The sequence below is a fragment of the Zingiber officinale genome, chromosome 5B (genome assembly GCF_018446385.1).
Source record: "Zingiber officinale cultivar Zhangliang chromosome 5B, Zo_v1.1, whole genome shotgun sequence".
NCBI lineage: Eukaryota > Viridiplantae > Streptophyta > Magnoliopsida > Zingiberales > Zingiberaceae > Zingiber > Zingiber officinale.
Genome location: NC_055995.1, coordinates 108930572 through 108950293, shown reverse-complemented (window position 1 = coordinate 108950293; position 19722 = coordinate 108930572). Strand labels below are relative to the sequence as shown.

Here is a 19722-nt window from a genome sequence, read left to right as displayed (position 1 = left end):
AAGTTTTCTTTGCTGAAGGCGAAGAAGTCTGTTACACTCGTTGAATGCTCAGAATTATGCTAGAAAATTAATAAAAGAGTTATTGAATATTTCCTAAGTTCAGGGGTTTTAATACCCCTGAAAAAAGTTATCTGCGGCTTGAAGGTGTCTTCAAAGTAGTTCAAGGCGTCTTCCATCGGATATATTCTATCTCCCGAGGATAAAACTTTATCTTAGAGTAACGGCTAGGGAAGGCGTCTTCCATAGGCAGGAAGGCACCTTCCATAAAGCATTGAAGGCGCCTTTCAGCCCATGGAAGACACCTTCCACAAGGTAAATTAGCACAATAGCTAATCTCTTTGTGTGGGTACAACAAATATGACTTTCCGCAGCACGTCATCAATGTCGCACGGTTAAGGCGCACCATTAATAATAGTTTTTACAATGTACCAAATTAAATGTACCGTGGATAGTATTATATTTATATAAATTATGATGTAGGTTGTCAATAAATTTTTCTATGATATTCAGAGTGCGCCGCTGAACATTCTATTTAAAATTTAATATTAATGATTTACATAGCATTCTGTTAATATTATTATATTTATATTAATGATGTAGTGTTAAAAAAAACGCATGCTGTTAAAATAAAATATTAACAACGAGTACTCTCCACACTCCCTCTCCGTCGAACATCTCCAGTGAACCCCCAGCAGGGATCCTCTGGTACGCAATTTGCGGACCAGAGGATGGTCCACTGTATGAGAACCATTGATTTGGATGGAGTCTATTTTTAAGTTGGTAGGGTCCATCCAAATCAAGGGTCTATAATAGTGGACCATCTCCTGATCCACAAATTGCGGACCAGAGGATCTGTCCTCGTGAACCCCTCTCCGCTGAACATCTCCAGCGAACACCCGCTTCCTCCCCGTTGCTAACGAGCCTCTGCCTCCTTCCAGGTACGCAGACAGGAGAACCTTCGTCTCCCCAATTTGAGCTCATCGTCGCTATTTGATTTATCATCGCCGATTCCTTCTAGGTACTGCCCTAAGTGTACTATGATATATATATATATATATATATATAAACCAACCAACCGTAGAGTGAGGTTGGACAAAGAGAAGAAATAATTAGTTCTTTGTTTCCACAGATTAGTTATAGAGTATGCAAGTGTCTTCCTGTACGATGCATGAAGTTTTCATTTGTATCCTTTTGTTTTGTTTTTTTTTTTCATGCCAACTTTTTCACCCTAGGTCTTGCCATTAGTGTCATTGTTTTTCACCAGTTGTACTCATCTTGTCTTATGTCAGATGTGTCCGTGAGATCTTTGGAGGTGGTTAGTATTTAGTAATGCAAGTAAAATGTGGCTGTAATTGGATAGGGAAATCCACTGTTCCACTAAAGTCCAGCTGCTGTTTTGACAACCACCAAAACCACCATCATGTGTAGGTATGAAGTGTTCTGAAACAAGTCAGTGGCAATTGGCCAAATAGCATGTTTGCATTGCACATGTTCTAGGTGAAACATAATCTTTGTACAATCCCCAAGGTTGCTTCAGAGAAATATGGCCAGAGGACTACTCCCTCGGCCATTTACTTCAATATCCAAGGCCATCATTTTGTGTGAGTGTGGTGACTGAGTAGTGGTTGCTTTTGAAGCATGTTCGTTGAGGGACTACTAACTACTGTCCCTTCATTTGTGAGATTTTGTTCCTTAATGCTATCCACTTCATTTATCCAAATGATTATGAATTATTTGGTTAAACCTCCTAAAGGGCTAATAAGGCCTATTTTGAAGTAATCAATCACCTTCCTCTCCAGACACATACAGGATAGATAAATTATGCTTTTTGACACTAGACCACTATTAATGTATTGATCAAGGCTGTCAATACTAATCCGCTACTAATTTTGATAGTATACAATATTATCCAATTCAGATTGAATCACATTACTAAACTGCATGAAAAGTTTTTGTGACTATTTACATTGATGTTTGTGTTTGTCCTTTTGTTTTGAATCACTCACCCTAGTTTTTTTTTTCACTTTCAAAAAGAAAAGGAGTGAGCTATGTTGGATGTTATTATTATCTTACTATCTTCATTCAATATAGTTGATTTAATAAATTTCCCGTAGCATTTGCTAATTTTATGGATAACTTTTATATCCATCTGATATGTCTACCATACTATTACTGCCCTGACTGTCAAAGAAATTTAACTACAAGGTTTGTTATTTATTTACAGTGTCATTTTGAGAGTAATTTTTTCCTACTATGGAACAGGTAATACTGCTCAAAATTCTATGTTCTAGAAGATCATTGGGTATACTCATTAAATGATGAAAAGATAACAACTATGTTATATATAATGAAATCTCTCGACACTGTTAATGGTGCACTCGTTGGATTTTCTATTAAAGATGTACTAAGTAGGCTTGTTACCACAATAACAAAGAAGGTTTATGTCTATTGATAGTTTGGTTTTGTGTTTATATTCCTTTATCACTAGATTTTTATTTTTTTTTGTCATTTTGGATGTTCTGAATTTAACTTTAGTTGTTTTTAACGGTATATTTGAAATAGGAAAATCAGATGTGAACAGTGCTACAATTAGGAAATCTCTAAATGAACCATCATTTGTTGTTTCTGATCATTGCAAGATCGTCCACTCGGGACGGTGCGATGGTTAAGGCATGGGGTATTATCATATGAGGTCTTGGGGTCGAAACTCGGCGTGACCGAACATAACCTCCCCTATGTCTTGGCCATTTGCACTAATGGCTAGTAGCCACCCGTGATTTACCTCCCTCATGTTGATCTAGGGACGGGTTGACGGGGGCGCTGGAGACGAGTGAATCACCTTTTGCCACATATTTTGCCACATGATCATTGCAAGATCAAGAACAACTCATCTTCTAATCAGTTGCAAGTTGCAACAATCATTATCAAGAAAGGAGGATGCTGGAAAGACGAAAAGTGTTATTATAAGCCTATGTTTGAATAAGTGCGGAAGTGATATCTACTGTTCTTCAGATGGCGGTAATGGTTGCACTGACAAGGTATAAACATGAATTATATATCTTCATTTTTTATTAAAATTAGTTTCTACATTTTCAATTTGAAACTCAAGCAAGTGTTTCTTTGTAGTTGATTTACATGTTTTAAAATATCATGTGTCACTAGTTCTAGCTTTCCCCCTTTTTTGTTAATTCCAACTATCTTGATATAACCTCAATAATTATCTAGATATTATAAAACGTCATATTCCTTCTCTTTTAAGATTATGACAAAATATTGTTTACTCTTTCACCTAGAACAATATTACACTATTATATATCTTCTACTTTCAAATGAATATTATCATGAGTGCTGTTATACCAACATAAGCAAAGTTGGTTATTACTCCAATTGTAAAATTTGTAACAATTAACACAGGTATTTACTTTTTATCTGATGGATATCAATATGAAGTAGAACTTTGTGTATTTGACATTTTAGAACTCATATTATATTCTTAACTCTATCGTTGAAAAAAAAAAAATCTGTCCTTTATAGGTAGATGGAATGAATATAATAAAGAGATGGCGTACAGAAGATGGCAATGCCAGTGAGAACGTTGGCAGGAAAGACACTTCGACGAGACCTTTTCAAGATGCCATGGATTCTTATAATCTGCCTCTCGTTAGTTGCAGAAAATCTTACATCTGAAAATATTGATGAACTTGGTCCTGCCGCATCTTCAAAGACACATGAAGTGGTGCTTGCTTCCTTGAGAATTCTTCAGAAGAGACGAGATGATTCGGTTGTGGCTGTTTTGGTATTCTTATGTTTTCCCCCATTTTGATTAATAAATTCCGTTGTTGATAGGTTCGAGGACATTGACATTTGGGTGATGAACTTGCTCAGGAAGAGATGAAAATACTAGCAATTCTATCTGGTAATTTTTTTGTATCAGATATACCCATCACGCGAGCAAATTATGTTAACCATTTCCATCTACTAAAAAATAGGAAATAAATGTTTTCATCAGTATCGGTTAGCAAATTCGTTGTGCGACTGGAACTGGATTATGCTTATTAAAACTCTAAACATAAACTCTCTGTTCCATAACATGTTTGTGTCATTTGTTGATTCAAATTTATGCCACAACCATTTACTCCAGTATCAGTGTATATCGCAAAGTTGTTTAAAAATGCAAGCAGTTATTGTTACATAGATAGTACTCTAATGTGTGTTTAATCGTTTTCTTGAAGGGAAATTGGTTGTTGAATCAGTGATCAAGACTGTACTGCTTTATGCTCAAGCCAAACGTATACATGCACATCTAGGTCCTTACCTTCTGAGATGCAGAGCCAACAAGAGATCAGAGTTAGGATATTTTCAGAAGCAATTCTTAGATTGAATAGTCCTTGTTCAGAAAGAAGAAAATAACAAAAACTTTGCATAATATCGAGCTTTACTTATGTATTTTCTTACATTTTTGTAATGTATTGTTGAAGAAACGAAAACTAACTACTGGTCATATATATTCTTTCAGAATTCTGGATACCTCCTATTCACAGCAGCTGGCATTTGTACCAGTACAAGTCATAAAGTTTGTCGGGTGCTATACAGGGAATTGTATGATGTTGAAATTTGAATTATATATTTTAAATAAAAATTAATTGTTTAAATTTGGTAATCTATTGTTTAAATTTAGATTATATATTTTAAATAAAAATTAATGATAATGGTATGATATTGGTAATTATATATAACTACAGCGCGCGGTGTATGTTACAAATGCTCTTAATTGTAACGCACATTGTGAGCTGCAACATCTCTTAACTGCAGCACGGTGCGCGTTACGAATGCTCTTAACCGCAGCATGCGATATGTGCTGTGAATGTTCTTGACTGTATCATGCAACGTCCATTGTTGATGTCTTATGACTTTCGACAGCTTACAGTTGTATAGTGTGCGGATGTGCACTGCGGATAAAATAATTGTGCGCTACAGAAAGTCATATTTGTTGTAGAGGTGATTCGCCAGCTAACTAGAGTTGAGCATATCCGAACCAAACTCTGACCTTTTTCTCGAGCAAGCATCCTTCCTAGTTTCTCATCCCTCGAATGTCACGCATGTCCTTCTCGTCCACTGATGTACTCTTTTATAGCATCTCGTCCTTCAGATGCACCGAGCTCGTAAGCTCCTTTTTCCGTGTCATCCTTCTCGCTAGCTACGTCTTTCACTCGACTTCCTATGTTCCTAAGATTCTGCACACTTAGACACAAGGATTAAAACTTAACTTGGTTGACCATATTAAAACTACTACGGGGTATTTACAGAGGGTTCCAGTTGGGATACCTACTCCTGCTCACAAGCAATCGGAGTCGTTGTCACCTCCTTTCCCCTTTGCTGTGGTTGCTAGTACCACCGCTTGACCCTTGTGAGACACTGTCGAAGAAGCCGGTGCCACCCCCTTCACGCGCGTCACTTATTGACACCACGATTGGCATTGCGTGTCCTCCCCACTGCAGGTCCATTCAAGGATGTCATCTCTCCTCCCCGATCGATCTACAATCACCCTTCTCTAACTGTGCCAAGTTCTCTTTTCTTGATCCAGATGTCAGCCATGTGAGAGTCTCTCATCGTTGCCTCACCTCTACTCCGACCATCATAGCCACGACCACGATTGCCCTCTACTCTACTCCGGCCACCATAGTAGACTGTGGACCTTGGAATTGTGAGTTTTTGCCGGTATCCAACTCACCTTCGTTGGTCCTTGCTTCGATGGCAGAATCGACACCGTTGGATCTTCGATCGTGAGCCACCACCAGCCATCATCTGATAGGGTAAACCCTAACTATACTCGACTGCCTTGCTTCAATGAAATGCATGACTAACCATTGAATTTAGGTGCTATTTGAGAGATGATGCTATGGCTAAATCTAATCTAATAATTGAGATGGATTAGATTAGGGTTAATGGTGGATTAGAGCAATTTGATCAAGAAATTGGGATTAATTAAAGTAGATTATTAATTAAGGTTAATTAATAATCATTTCAATTAGGGTATTTCCTAATTAGTTAGGATGTAGTTAGTTGTGGCATATGTAATTAGCTAAATACATTATGTGATCACAAAACTTTGATTCAGGACAAGCGTCTCGACATGAGATTTATTTGACATGAGAAACATATTAAAGGTGGGTACTTCTTCCTTAACCTCTATAGTTCATTGTGTTGGATCATTTAAGACGTTAGATGGGGGTGAATAGCGTTAGTCAAAAATCATGAGTTAAAATGAGTTACGCAACGGAATAAAGAAAATAATGGCAATGTTAACAAAGCCAAGTTTTACTTGGTTCGGAGCTTGTGACGACTGCTACTCCAAGGTCCACGATCGTCGATCGCTTTCATTGAGCAATCACTATCAGTTCGAATAATGTGTTACAAGTATTAAGTACAAGAACTGAAATAATTGTTATCGACAAATAGAAAGGAATTTAAAATCTTTCATTCTTCGAACTTTAGAGCAGCCTTTCGGTGTCGTCGGAGCCTTTTCAGAGCAGCACGTAAGAATGAAACTTATAGTAGTTGATGTCCTAAAGCTGCTAATCGAAGACCTTTATATAGGCCCATTCCGGGAGCCCGAAACCCCTCTGGGAGTCTGGACCATGCTGACGTGGTAACCTCTCGTCGAAACTTCATCCGGAAAGTTTTATCCACCTTTAGGCACCCAGACCCCCTCCGAGCGCCTGGATCGTTGACGTGGGCTCAACCAATCGACACCCTCTAACTCAGCTCCTAGATAACTTTTCTGATTTGGGCGCCTAAACCAATTCTAGGTGCCCAGGCGGCCTAAGTGCCTGCCCAAGCACCCGCCCGGGCGAGCTGGTCTGGGCACCCGGGTGAGCTGGTCTGGGCGCCCGGACTAGCTCTGGACACCCGAAACCCCCTTTTTCGTACTTCTCCTTCCTGCAAAAAAGAGTTAGTGCAGGCAAATAAAAATATATTTATCTTGTAAAACAGGGTTAGTACAACATTAATAAGATAGAAGTAGTAATTAGAGTCTGTCTCTCCGAGATCAGAATCTAGTCAAGGTCTCAACTTAGGTTTTCTAAATGGACCTAAGTTGGACTAGCACCTACAATTCCCTTAACCTGGAATGCCTCATCACTGGATCTCTCATCTAGTTGTTTACCTCCACTTACCAACTGCAGTCGTTTGACTTGCCTTTGACCCACTAGATATTCTCGCCAGTTGTCAGGTCCCGTGGACCCAACTAGATATCGGTCGGTTGTCAAGTCCCGTAGACCCAACCAGACTTCTCGCCAGATATTGAGTCCCGTGGACCTTTTTGGACTTCGTACCAGCTATTGGGTCCCACGAACCTAGCTGTATTTCAACCTAGTGTCAAGTCCTCCGGACCCGTTAACTCCTACACACTTGGTAAAGTAATTAGACCACAAAACACTCTAAATTTAAATCACTTGTCATTCATCAAAACCTGAGTTAGATAATTAGTGCAAATTACACCAACACATTGAACTTAGTGCATGGATTATTTGATGGATTAGGTTACTTTATCTTGACTCCACTCGTATTTTATTTGTATTTGATACTTATATGCTTGATCTTTGAGATAATCTCTTTATTATCTATACAGTCTTACTATTTGATATTCCTATTCTATAGGGTACACATGTGTATGGTGTATATGATAAGAATTTACATTAAGATTATTTATATGCAGTAGCGTACACATGTGTATGGTATGTATTTTAGGTGTTGCTATTTACTGTATATATTGTTGGTAGTTACATGTTGAATCTTTTCATGCATATAGGTATATGTAATTGATGGATTATATTTCTGGATATATGTGTGTTGTGAGTGTGTTGGGTGTGTGCTGTCGAAGGTATCATGTTGATTATACTTATATTGTATGTGCATACAAGTTGGGTGAGTTTTTTATTAAAAGTATCTTGTTGATTTTATCTATTTTGTGTGTGCACACTTGTCTATTATATTTTATTAGAAGTATTATGTTTATTATACTCATGATGTACGTGCATACAAGTCGGGTGAGTGTTATTATTATAAGAGGTGTCATGTTGATTATACATATATTGTGTGTACTTAAGTGTTGGGTGTGTACTATTAAAAGTATCATATTGATGATATCTATGTTGTGTGTGCGTCGGGTGTGTACTGTTGGAGGTATCATGTTGATTATACTTGTGTGGTGTGTGCACACGTGTCTGGTGTATACTTTTGGAGTATCATATTGATTATACCTATGTTGTTGTGTGCATACGTGTTTGATGTGTACTATAGGTGTTGTTGCTTATTGCATATGTTGTATGGTGGACACCTATTGGATCTACTTATATCTATAGACTTAGGTAATAGATTGGTCAAGTACTGGTTGTACTTATGTTTATGGAGTTGTTACATTGATGATGATTGTATCGATATCATGATTATTTACATCATGTGTATTATTGTATTATAAGTATGCTGATGACCATTGCTCTCTTGTGGTATGAGCTAGTTTGACTATCATTGCTTCCTTGTGGTACGAGCTAGTTTGACGGCCATTACTCCCATGTGGTCGGAGCCAGTTGATAGAGATTGTTATATATTTGAACTTACATGTATCCTGTCAGTCAGAACTCCCACCCTATTGTAGGTTGAGGTCAGAGCTAGTCGATAGTGATTGTTACACATTTGGACTTACATGTATCCTGTCGGTCAAGGCTCCCACCCCATTGTAGGTTGCGGTCAAAGTCAGTCGACACTGATCATTATACATTTGGATTTTCTTGTATTCTATCGTCTAGAGCTCCCTTCCGTTGTAGGTTGAGGTCAGAGCAAATCGAGGTGAGTGTTATGTCTTGAGATACACACAGTGATCTGTGGTAGAGTGATCTCACGCAGCCCGTAGCTATATAGCTACTTTCTGTCTACCCACAATGATCTGTGGTAAAGTGATCTCATGCAGAGAGAGACCCTGACATTTCGGATTGCCCACAGTGATTTGTGGTAGAGTGATCTTGCACAGTCCCTAGTTACATAACTAGATGTCTTGGTTATTTGTATTATTTGTGGTGGAGCGTTGCTCTTACATATGATGTATTATTTATGGTAGAGCATTGCTCCCACATGTGTTGTATTGCTTGTGGTGGAGCATTGCTCCCACATACAATGGATTGTTTGTAGTGGAGTGTTGCTCCCATATATGATGCATTCTTGTGATGGAGAGTTGCTCTCACATTTGATGATCTATTACTGTTGTATGTACTGACACATGCATAGACATTGTGGTACCCATGTTGCTTATGTTGTAAATGCATGTTGTATATATTTGAGATCTTACCATGATTCATACATGTGCATTTATCATACATAAATATACTTGGATATACTATCATATATATTACACAGGTGTTATGAGCAGATTTGTTGCTAATCCCTAGTAATTTACTGATCGTTATATCATGTGTATTAGACCGATATTGGTATGTGTGTTTATCATGTCATATATGATCATGTTCTTATTTCCCTACTGAGATTGTATACTTTGATCGTCTTATACATTTGCTCACGCACTACAATTTATCTATTATTCACTGAGTCACTCAAACTCACCACCCCTTTTATTGATTTTCTTTTGCCAGGAAGTAGATAGAGGATTTATAGAGTTACTTGGAGGATCCTGGCTGACAATCCCATATCACATTTGAGATCAGTTTTCCACTGCTATTTCATTCTGCGCTATTTTTATTTTGTATTTGAATTTGGTATTGAGTTATATTGTCTTGTTTATGGTTTTGAGCCTTGTGGCCACTTTTATTCATTTTGGATTTATTGTGGTGCAAGTTATGCTGACATGTAGTCAGTCTATTATCTTGTGTGGTTTGTGTTTGTACCAGTCATGTAAGCTATATAGTTATATTATCTTCCGCTGTATTTCTGTTTCAACCATGTGGGATGCCTATATAACTGCATGGTTGTGATTATTTTCAGACGTGTGGACTGTATATACAAATACATGATTATGTTTGTTTTACAATCTTGTGGGCTATCGTTTATCATACTTATACAGCCGAGTGACTATATATCCATGTTTCATTTGTCACCATTACGAGAGATATGCTATCCGTTTGCAAGGTAGGGACTCCTCTGGGGCTTGACAAATAAGGCAACACTAAAATAAATGTAAATGTTACTTTAGGTGTTGCCGAATAGAAATGAAGCACGAGTCACAATGTGTCACAGCACAAAAAGCGAAAGAGTATTTAGATCACGAGAACAAGAGTGAATTGTTTGTAGATGGGATGTCTTCAAGCTATGCCTCGAAATGCCTTATATAGGACTCCCCTGGTCGCTTGGAGCCTTCTCGATCACTCGTGTGGGTGCTGACATGGTTGTAACTTCTATTCGTAAGATAATGTTAACAAAACTCTCTGGTCGCTCGTACACCATTCGGTCGCCTGGCAAAGGTCAAACTTCATCTTGACTTCCTTGCTCAGATTGCTAATAATGTTATTTCACGGTCATCTAGAAGCTGCTCGGGTTGCCCGTATGATCTGGTCTCTTGTATCCTATACTGTCACCTAAACTCTTCGAAATCCCTTCGTAGAGAGTTAACACTAGCCAATTGCCCCCAGATTCTACCCGATTGCCTGTAACTATCGAACATGCTTCCCTATAATTATTACATGTAATGAGTATGATATAAAGTATAAAGTTACTAGCACTTACTTGACTAGATTTGACCCCATCTAGTTCAATTTTGCCAAGCAATCAGCCTCCAGTTGATTCCACACACTTGAATTTGTGCCAAGCTATCAGCCTCCAACTAATTCAACACACTTGGACTTAAGTCACCTAGCATCCAGTTAGGAATTTGTCTGCTAAGTCTTAATCACTTAGACTTCATTCACCTAGCCCCCAACTAGGAATTTGACTGCTAAGCCTTAATAATTTAGACTTGATTCACCTAACCTCTAGCTAAAAATTTAACTGTTGAGCCTTAATCACTTGTACTTGATTCACCTAGCCTCCAGCTAGAAATTTGTTGCTTGGTCCCAACCTAGATGTAGCTCCTACCTAATATACAACTAGGGCTTTAGATGCCTAAATCAACTAAGACTTAGTCACTACCTAGTTTACAAACAAGACTTTAACTCCTATCAAGTACCCTGCACCTGTAAACTTAACATAACTTGTTAGATCACAACTAACCTAACTCTAACCTTAATCATATATCAAAACACTGGGTTACATGTTGTGCACCCAGCACCAACAATCTACTCCTTTTGATAATATGAAAACTAAGTTAAAGCAAGTAATAAAAACTAATTTGGAATATTCAATGTATAAAATAAAATAGAGTTAGTGTAGTCATACATGAATAAAATAATTAAATAAATAACTCCCCTTAATTATTGCTCTTCCTAAATCAGATAAGAGATTAACTTGGAAGTTAAAAATAAACACTTGATTTTTATCTTTTATTTCTCTCCCCCTTTTTCATATGTCAAAATGGGTTAAAAATTCAAATAAGCAATAATAACATAAGATGGCATATTAGATAAGAAAAAATTCAGAAAGTTAAGTAAAAAATAAGAAGTAAGATGCAAGTCAATAATCAAGTCAAATCAAACCAACAATTCAATTATAGTCAAAGTTATAAGAGAAAATAATTAATGTTCAAATGAAAATTATACAAATAACTATAATATAAAAATAATAGTTTATGATAAATTGATCTGATTAGAAGGTGGGGTCAACAATTCGTATGTATGTTGAGCACATAGCATATTCATGATGTTATCCATTCTCTTTTTCATAAGCTAAAATTCATGAGTGATAGTTGTCTTGAGTTCAGTCACATGATCTTCTAAGGTCAAATTTAATACAAGTAACTAAAAAATAAAAGATACTAACAACTTAGAAGAAAAGATCTTGAGTGTAGTCTTCGTCGGAGCAGCGTTCGGGAGTCCTAGAATAGTTTTCTGAGTAGCGCGCAAAGAGAAATTTCTTTGAATTGATGTTCCAAATGTGTTGATCGAACCCTCCATTTATAGACCCATCCGAGCATCTGGAATCCTCCTTGGGTACCCCCATTAGGCTAATGTGGTGTACTCTCATTGAAACTTCATCCAGTAAACTCTATCCATCTCCGAGTGCCCAGACCGATCAGGACACCTGGACCGCAAATGTGGGTCGACCAATTGAAATGTGACACCGCAGCTTAAAGATGAAAATTTCCCGATCCGGGCGCTTGGACCAATCCGGGCGCTCGGACAGTCTGGGTGCCCTCGGTGACGAAGGTTGACTAACTAACAGGCTACTTCTCAACTACTGTGCCGGGTGCCCGGAGCAAGTCCGGGCCCCTGGAGGTCCCAGTGCCTAGACCCAGTCCAAGCGCCTAGATACCCTATTTTCCAACTTTTATGTTATTTCAATCACCTATACCAAGGAGCTAGAAACAAACAATAATATGTAAAGTAAAGTCATATTTAGCAGCCTCCGAACTGTCTGATCTTGACTTTGAGTTTTGCTAAAACTCTAGGTCGGATTGATGTCTACTGTTCCCTCTACAGGGAATACGCCCTCACCTACTCCTCTCAGGAGAGTTTACCTTCTGCTAAACTAGTACTCTAGACCGTTTGAACTTTTGCTTAGCATCCAAGACTTCAGAACTTTCACTTAGTGCCCTCGACCATAGGATTTCACATCTGGTGTTCACGACCTTCAAGACTTTCACCTACTGTCCTCAACCATAGGATTTTTACTCCACGCCCTCAACCTACCAAGACTTTGTCCATTTTCCATAGACTAGAACTTCCTTGTCTAGCCTCAACTAGGACTTTTCCCTTGTCTAAATTCATCTAGGACTGGCCTACACACTCAGGTAAGCTTATTAGATAATAATTAACCTTAACTTTGAACTTTCAAAATTATGTTTGATTATCTGGTGCTTCATACACCAACATCTTGTGCTTAACATAAATTCTTATTAATGATTTTTCCCTACCTCCAGAAGCTTTCTAAAAAGGATACCATTTATAAGAATCTCTATATTTTATTAGTTTGGGCATTGCAATCTTAGTTAATTTAATCATTACAAATTTGTTTAAGTTTATTATTGCTTGATTATTTTTTTGGTTAAGGAACTTGCAAATTTAGTTAAATTAGTAAATTGCAAGTTATTGTTCAAGTGCACATTTAATTTAGTATATTTTACTTAGTTTAATTTTCGCTACTTAATTTCATTTCTATTGCTTAATTTGATTAATTAATTGATTATTTTTTTATCTATCAACTCATAGAAATTGTATATGCTATTCACCTCCCCCCCTTCTCTCTCTCTCTCTTATAGTGTAGACACAGTCCTATAAATTGGTATCAGAGCTGATTGAGTGATAGTGTGTTAGGAAATTTATTTTTGGTAGAGTTTGGATACTGTTGCCGATTTCTAATCTTGTGCTATTAACTAGTGAAACTAACTAAAGCTAACTCACCCCATTCTAAACCAGGTAAACAAAAAAAATTATTAATTTTTTTGGGCATATCATTTTTGTATAGCTTTGTCTAAGGCAAGTGGCTACTTTAAGTAGAGTCTCTGCATCTCACCGCTGTTGGAATCTAATGTAAAAACAATCATTTGATAAACCCAAAACAAAATTTGAATCAAATCTAGGATTGGATTTGCATTCTTGAGTTGGGTTAAACCCTAATTCAAGCCTAACTAGAACCAAACCCTAACCTAACCCTCAACCAAACCCCAAACCTAACCCTCAACCAAACCCCAAACCTAACCCAAGTCTAACCCTTACCCTGACATAAACCTAACATAACAACAAAACACTTGATTTTCATTGTTTTTTGTTACTTACCTAAGATTTGCCAAAATTTTGGAGAATTTCTTTGTCTTAATAACTTGGGAGGAAGGGTACAATACAAGTCATTGATGTGTGTGAATCATGCAAATGTTTTTGGTCTTATTTACCATACATTTGTTGTATTACATGAGCATATTATGTGTAACTTCTAGTATTTCATTTGTATTCATTTTATCTTTTTAGTTCAGATGACTATGCTTTATATTTTATATCATATGATGTGAAGATCTTAGCATTGGAGCATGCTTGGAGAGGCAAAATTTGAGGAAATACATCACAAAATGATCCACGACTAGCTAGGGGTAGCCACCATGCACGATCGTGGGCCATCCGGTAAATTAGATAACCCATGGAACGTCAACCAAGATAAGAAGCAAGAACCATGATCAACCCATGCTAGCTACAACAGTCATTGTATATACTGAGTTAGAGTAAAGGATCATGCCAGGATTCTCCATGGTCTACTGGCGGAGCGTTCCATGGTCGTGGAGAGTCTAAAATTCTTTGACGGCCTACCCTACTTTTTAGGAAATTCTGTTAGGATTTTCCCTAATTTTCAGAAAAAATATTTTAGGGTTCTAAAACTATAAAAGGAAGCAAAGGATGACAGTTTAGAGACATCTCATGATAGGGGACCGAAGAGGAGGCCGCATCAAAGACATCAAAAGAGCTAGGGATTTAGGACATCAATGGCTTGTATCTCTAATGTTATAGAGTAGTTTTTCTTTATTCTAGGATTAGAGAGTAGCCTGATGATGTGTTGATGTTGAACTTGTGATTTCTTTCTCTTGTTAATGTCATGATTACCTTTGATTCAGTTTTAATGTGCTTAACAAAACATTGATAGTTATGAATATATTAGTGTATGTTTCAAATTACTAGAGATTGAGGGATGAACTGAGAGGTCAACTTTAATCTCAAATCTAGAATTGAACTTGAATTTTTTTTATCACGAAATAAGTTTACCTTAATGTTTGAAATTCTAACATTGATTATCACATAGCTTAATGGGTTTACCTTAATTCAATTACCATGAGAATAGGAGTTGCATCAAGATAAACATTTCGTTGTATTTCAAGAGGAAACATCGATTACCCTAATATAAATCACATTCAAGACTAATCTGACATCGTAGGAGAGAGAATCATAGTTGAATAGTTAACGCTCATCGTGGTAAAACTGGAATCCTAGAATTATCATAAGATTTGATTTCCCAATTGTCCTTTTATTTAGTTTTTTATAGTTTGCTTGGTTTCTCATTACAACTATTCCTTCATATCAATTTCATCTAGATAACCTACTTTGTACGTAACTAATAATTAACAACACAGTATCAGAGGATGATATTTTTATTACTCAACGACGACTGTGCATTTTTGTTTCACACAACATTAAGTTTCATCGTTATGGAGATTTGTGTTTTGTTGATATTTGTCTTATTTGAAATTTGGTTAATCTAGATTTTATTTCTTTTTACTTCTATTTTCCAATTTTATCCTTGTAGGTGAACATGTTTTTCTTGTACACAAAGATCTAAGAGGAGTTCTATATGCAGATCCTAAAATTGAAAGAACTTATTATGCAAGAAGAAACCTACAGGGGTAGCTGAAAGCCGATCAAGAACAACCAACACCAAGAATGGTTGCAAATGAGAATAGTACTTTAAAGGACTATGCCGCAAGAGGACTGAGATCTAGCATCACAAAACCTCCAATTGATGTTAACAACTTTGAACTGAAACCTTCATTGATTTCTAACGGTAGTTTGGAGGCACACCTACGAACAATCCAAATATGCATTTAGATGTATTTTTAGAATTTTATGAAATACTAAAATTTAATGGTGCTTCTATAGATGCTATTAGGTTATGATTGTTCCCTTTCTTTCTGAGTGACAAGGCTAGAGCATGGTTGCATTCTCTTCCACCATGATGTATCACCCCATGGGATCAACTAAAAGATAAGTATTTTCTTCCTAGCAAAACAAAACATTATAGAAACCAAATCGTAAACTTTGCACAAAAGGGAAGGAGAAACCTTGTTTGATTCATGGGATAGATTCAAGAGGTTGTTACAACAATACCCCCATCATGGACTAGAAAGGTGGTTGACTATCAACACATTCTACAACGGGATCACATACTCGACAAAAGTTTCATTGGATTCAATTGTTGGAAGTGCCTTGATGAATAAAATATTAGATGAAGCCTACATGGAATCACCATCAATGGGTGAATGAAAGAGGAAATCCCATAAAAACTACAGATAAGTATGATGTGAATGCTTTAGATCTTATTGCAGTAAAGATGGATGCACTAACTCGAAGGTTTGACCAATTTAATGTTAGTGCTATGAATGTTACTAATATTTCTTATGAGATTTGTGGTTCAACGAGGCATACAATTGTGAATTGCTAAATAGGGGTTACACCTTCACAAGAAGTACAGTTAGAGCAAGTGAATGTCATCAACAACTACAACTAGCTGTGACCACCACTGAGATTTCAACAGGCACAAAAATCCAACATGGAAACCTTGCTAAAAAACTTCATTGCAACTCATTCTAAGTAGAATGAAGAGTTTAGGAAACAAATCGTGGAGTCTAAGCAACAACATCAAACCACAGGAGAGACAATCGAACAGCTAGCAGGTAAAGTCGACAACTTAGCTACCATACTATAATGTCGTAAACTCAAATTATGTAGGTTGTTAGTTCAACTTCAAGAGCTCTAGATAGATTCCCATGACAACTAGAGACAAATCTAAATAAACATTGTAATGTTGTTACTTTTAGGAGTGGCAAGATCTCGGAGGAGCCTAAGGTGTGCAAGGAGAGTGAAATCAATATAGGACATGAAAAGATTGAAGCTATTTTGATGCCACCTAAAGGAGGGAGAACATGAAAGAATCTGAAGAAAGAGGTAAGGAACCTAATTTGACGACTCGGTTAAGATCTTATAGACCACCCATTTCATTTCCTCAAAGGTTAGCTAGGCTAAGCTAGATGAGCAATTCAGTAACTTTTTAGAGATGATCAAGAAGATTTATGTAAATATACCCTTTACCGAAGTTTGCAATAAATGCCTACTTATTCTAAGTCTTTGAAGGATATATTGTCACACAAAATGAAACTTGAAGATTATGGAACTATGGCTTTGACATAGGAGTGTAGTGCATTGATTCAAAATAAATTACCTCCAAAATTCAAAGATCCAGGTAGTTTTTCAATCCTTACATGATTTGTAATGTTAACTTTAATAAAACTTTTTATGATTTTGGTGTTATGTGAGTCTCATGCCTCTTCCCATATGCAAGAAACTGGGTTTAGGTGAGTTGAAACTTACAATGATGACTTTGCAGCTTGCAGATCATTCTATTAGATACCCATTGAGTATTTTAGAGGATGTCCCGATTAAGGTTGAAAGTTTTGTTATTCTTGTTGACTTTGTTATACAAGAGATGGATGAGGATTCTTATATTCCCATTATTCTAGGAAGGTCTTTCTAAGTCACTACTGGAGCTATAATTGATGTTAAAAATAATAAATTTTCTCTGATAATTAGTGAAGATAAAAATTGAATTTGATTTATCTAAGGCTATTAAATACCCATTTATTGAGAATGTTTGTTACAGGGTGAATTTGTTACAATAGGTAGTGAACGAAAAAACACACACATGTTCCATAGATGATCCTTTAGAGTTGTGTTTAATTGGTGGAGGATCAATAGATATTGTCAGTGAAGTTGGAAAGTATGCTCGTATCCTAAATAAAGGCTACACCTTCCTCTTGAGCAAGCAAGGATTGAAGAGCTAAAGCTAAAATTGACAAAATTGAAGGAAGAAAAACCATCATAGGTAGAACTCAAACCTCTCCCTTCTACCCTCGGGTATAAATTTCTCGAACCCCACTCTACATATCTTTCTAGAAAATCAAAATGTCTCATGCGGTCACTGAACAAGGTGGTTCGGTAAATTGATCAAATCATATAGGTACAAATTGAAGTCAATCTGAGCTCGAAAGGAAATAATGGTTTAGTTGACTAATCAAGAAGATTGGTCAACCAAACACATACGGAAGCACAGATTGGATGTGATCGGATCAAGCAGTAAACAAAATTCTGGAGATCAATTAACTGAGGATCGGTCGACCGAACACATATGGAAAGCACAAATTGGATGTGATCGGATCAAACAGTAAAAGAAATTCTATATCAGTCGACTAATCAAGCTGATTATGCGAATTATACGGATTGATCTGATCGAATCAGAGCGAGCAAGGAAAGAACATAGATTCAGTCGACTGATCATAAGAAGTTCAGTAGACCGAAAACCCCTAAATTCAAATGTGAAGACAATGGGATTTGATTGGATTCAATCTACTCAACAAGTGTTCAATCGATCAGATAAAAGCTATAAAAGAGCATCGAGATCCGAGGCTCATAACACAACAATTCTCTCAACGGTCTCTCTTTCTCTCCACTGCTCTGTTCGTGCAAGTGTTGCTGACATGCTAAAGCTCTCTGACAACCCAACGACATAAATTCTACATCTTTGTGTTGTCGGTATTTTTGTTTTTATTGCACTTCATTTAATAGAGGTATAGTAGAATTGTTACTATCCTCTAATCTTGTACGAGCTTTCCTCCTCAAGATTTTTAAAAAGGAGAGCATTAGTAAATTGCCAATCTAGATCCACGGGATTATAGGCCTTGGAGTAGTAATGATTGTGAACTAAGTAACCGACCCAGTTATTTCGTACTATATTTTTCTACTACATTTTTGTTTTTGTTTTGTTATAAAAGAAAAGAAAAGTTTTTAAGTGTGTAGGACTCTATCAGACAATCTAGTCCTACACCCCCACAACGGAGTGATGACTTCGAAGCTTTCGTCTCGTGACATGGTTGACTCTGTGAGAAATAACACGTATCAAATGACTCACCGAGAGTTAGCAAAATCCCTTTGATGCTTAAGTTAGATCTGAGAGGAAAAATAGAGTAAAGTAGATGAGATAGAAAAGAATACTAATACTCCATAGAGAATAACATCACCTCCCTTATTTATGGAGAGAAGATATGCAAGGGATGTCGCTTTTCCAAGGGCACCTCACCAAAAGGTGCACCCCTTTATAACTGTCCATTACCATTAGTCTCAGTCTGCATAAAATTTCACACGTGCTCAGGCTCGAGCTCCCAAGTCCTCATCTTTCGAGTAGTCGAGAGATGAGCACTCGGACTCAAGTCCCTGAGTGCTCTCAAGTCCTCAGGCAATTCGCTAGATCAATAGATCAACAACTCGGATCAGCTCAGCAAGTCAACAACTCAGCTCAGCTCGATCGAGTATAACCTGAATATCGGTGACTTAGGAACAAGGTCGGCTTTAGGCATATACCATTAACTATATGCTTAGGGCCCCAATTTTTATTGGGCCCATTATTTTAGTGTATTAAATATATTTTTATGTGTGTGTTTTTTAAAAGAAAATGGAAAAGAATAGACCAACGTGATAAAAGATTGCACAATCTCATTCTCTAAAAATTAGGGTCATTATTTTTAATATATTAAATATATTTTTATGTATATTTTTTTAAGAGACTAGAAAATAATAGGGCTCACATGAATAAATATTTACATGATTTCAATCTTGATCCAGACTTCCAATTTCGCAAAAAACTTATTATGGTTCCAATGGACAGAGTCATAAAGGAGCTCTTTTTTTAACAAATTAAATTTATTTTTAATTATGGATGTTATTTTATAAAATCTAATCTATTCTTCTTCAATATCTCTCAATCCTAGCCTACTTTCGTTACGTTTCTCATTCGTTGATGATGTTTTCTCCGTTGATC

General features: G+C 36.8%; 1 non-coding gene across 1 annotated transcript; it reads right to left on the bottom strand.

Annotated features, from left to right (window-relative positions):
• Positions 1-15869: 15869 nt before the first annotated feature.
• On the bottom strand, positions 15870-15976 carry LOC121988104. Its single transcript, XR_006113864.1, has one exon. It is a non-coding gene; the product is annotated as a small nucleolar RNA R71 (small nucleolar RNA).
• Between the last annotated feature and the right edge of the window lie 3746 nt (positions 15977-19722).